Source organism: Microtus ochrogaster, linkage group LG5, assembly GCF_000317375.1.
Source record: "Microtus ochrogaster isolate Prairie Vole_2 linkage group LG5, MicOch1.0, whole genome shotgun sequence".
NCBI classification, from domain to species: Eukaryota; Metazoa; Chordata; class Mammalia; order Rodentia; family Cricetidae; genus Microtus; species Microtus ochrogaster.
Window position 1 is genome coordinate 37,183,330 of NC_022031.1, and position 2,836 is coordinate 37,186,165.

The window sequence follows — 2,836 nt, forward strand, 5'->3', positions numbered from 1 at the left end:
CTGTCTGTAACTCCAGTTCCAGGGGACCTGAGACCTTCACACAGACATCCATGCAGGCTAAACATCAATGAACACAAAAATAAATTTAAAAAAAAGTTTAAAAAAATAAAAATAAAATAAAATAAAAAAATAAAAAAAAGAAGCTGTCACCCACCACTGTCATCCCAGAGAGACAGCGAGGATGCTGGGCTGGCAAGACGTGGCCAGCTGGGTTCTGGCTGCAGTCTGCAGAGAATACCTAAAGGGTTTGTTGGCAGCATGTGGGATGTGAGAGAAAGGAGAGTCGGGGATGATTTCAGAGGTTTTTTTTGTCAGCACAGCTGAAAGACTGAATTTGCCATTTCCCCAGGAGAGTGTAGGATATGAAAATCTGTCCAGTAGGTGGCTAAACATGGGAGTCTGAAGTTGGAGACAGGACGGGGCTAGGGAGCTAATTTGGGGCACTGTGATACATAATGGTATTTAAAAGATGGTGAGATCATGTCCAGAAAGGGAGCAAAACAGAGAAGCCCAGAGCTCCCCACCATGCAAGTACAAGGCAGGCCAGAGGACCAGGGTGTCTTCAGCCTCTCCCTGCCCTGCCTCCTCCTCCACCCCATACTCCTGAGCTTTGGCTCCCTGTAGCTGCAGCCCCTGTGTCTCTGATGATGAACAGGAAGGACTCCAGCCTGGGGCAATGGTTCTTGTAGATTCTACATAGTCCTGTTCCACCGCAGGGAACTGCTAATGGCAAAGTTAAAGCCAGAGCTCCTGGTCCCAAGCCTCCTCTTGTTTCACAAGCAGGCAAAGGAAAGCCCAGAATCCCGATACCCTGCCCCAATTTCAGAAGAGGACACTTGTCTGCTATTGAGAAGGGTGATGGGGCAAGGTGGCCGTCCTACCTCTTCCAGGCTGCAAGGCTCCATTTGACGAAGGCCAAGTGCAGAGCACAGCTAAGGTCCCTAGAGTGAGTGGAAAGGCAGGCCCGACAAGGAGCAGCAACTCCCCAAAGCTAGACCACCGGACTGAGAACCAAACCAGAGTCCTAGACGAGCCCAGCATGGGACTAGTTTCTACCTCGGCCCCATCACCTCTCAATAGCAGATAATTGGAAAGGGGAAGGCTGGAGAGGGATCACAACATGGCTCCTCAGGGTGCTGGAAAAGTCATCTGGGAGGCCACCGAACACCACCAGATCCAAGTCTTATTGTATAGATGGGAAAACAAGGCCCACGGTTGGGAGGGGCACACAGGCAGTGTGAGCTGGGACAGGAAGAATGGCAGAGGAATGTGTTATGAACAAAGCCAAAAGACCGAGGCCCCACAGGTGCTGGACGCGCACCCCACCCATCCCGGCTGCTTCCTTCCTTCCTCCACTGAGACCTGTCTTTCTCCTCTGGAGACTTCCTCAGCTCTGCCCAAACTCTTACCCTCAACTGTTCCCCGGGCCTGCCCTCAGTCTCCCAGGCCTTGCTTCTCTGAGCTCACCTCCTTCCCATCTTTATGCTCCAACACCACGGCTCCTCCAGCCTCCCACTTCCTCCTCTCAGCAAGGTCTTCCTTGCGTGTGTCTGTAGCCTTGAAGTTAGGTGGTGTCTGCCACAGTAAGATGTCCATTGTCTACTGAGAGTAGAAAGGCCTGATCTGTGATTGGGGCCAAGGCTCCTGTCAGCCTGACACTGAGCAACGAATAGGTATTCAGGAACTAGCCGTGGTGCCACAGCCTGGAATCCCAGCAGGAGGGTGACCAGTTAGAGGCCAGTCTGAGCCTCAAAATAACAAAACTCTTTTTTGTTTTGTTTGTCGAGACAGAATTTCTCTGTGTAGCTTTGGAGCCTGTCCTGGTGCTCTCTCTGTAGACCAGGCTGGCCTCGAACTCACAGAGATCTGCCAGCCGGTGCCTTCCAAGTGCTGGGATTAAAAGTGTGCCACCACCACCCAGCCCAAATGCTTATTTCAGGGCCAGTGTGGTGGTTCAGCAGGTGAAGGCACCTGCATGGAGTGGGGAGGGAGAAGAATCAATAAACAGGAAAACGAGACCCTCCTCACTGGAGCCTGTATGTACGGCGCATAGGCTCCTCTAGGATGCCAGTAATGAACTGGGTTCATACTCACAAGACTCCTGGGGAGAGAGGAGGAGCTTGCCCAGGGTCAAGAGGACAGGACAACTGTCTGGAGCCCTGTAGCTGCCAACACTCTCCTGGTCACCTCCAGCTCTGGATCACTGGCTCTCGGCCTCCTAGCATAGGACACCAGAGGCATTCAAGCCTCTCTCTTTCCTTCCTGATCTGGTGCAGGCTCCTGCCTGCCAGCCTCCCTCTACTCCAATCTTGTGACCTTCCTGACCCTGTGTGACCCCAGTGACCCCAGCAGGCTCCTGCCTGTCAGCCTCCCTCCACTCCAATGCTGCCATTATTGGATCTTCAGAGTTTCTGCTTCTTTCTTTTGTGATTCTGGGAGTTAAGCACTCCACGATCTAACCACATCCCAGTCTCTTCGTGTGTGTGTGTGTGTGTGTGTGTGTGTGTGTGTGTGTGTGCGCACGCGTGTATACAAGTGCTCACACCTGCCACAGCACTCATGTGAAGGTCAGAGTTGTTTCCTTTCATCTATCACGTGGCACCAAGGGATCAAACCCAAACAGTCAGGCTTGGCAGCAAGCTCCGCTCCCCAATGAGCCTCCTCACCACCTCTTTTATTCTATAGTTTTACTTTTGTTCTGAAATAGGTCTCACTAATTTCCCAGGTTGGCCTTGAACCTCCAGTATGAAAAGTGTGTTACTGTGCTCTTTTTTTGTTTTTAAATGCATGACATATACACATATACATTATCTTATATTAACTAAAGAATCATTAA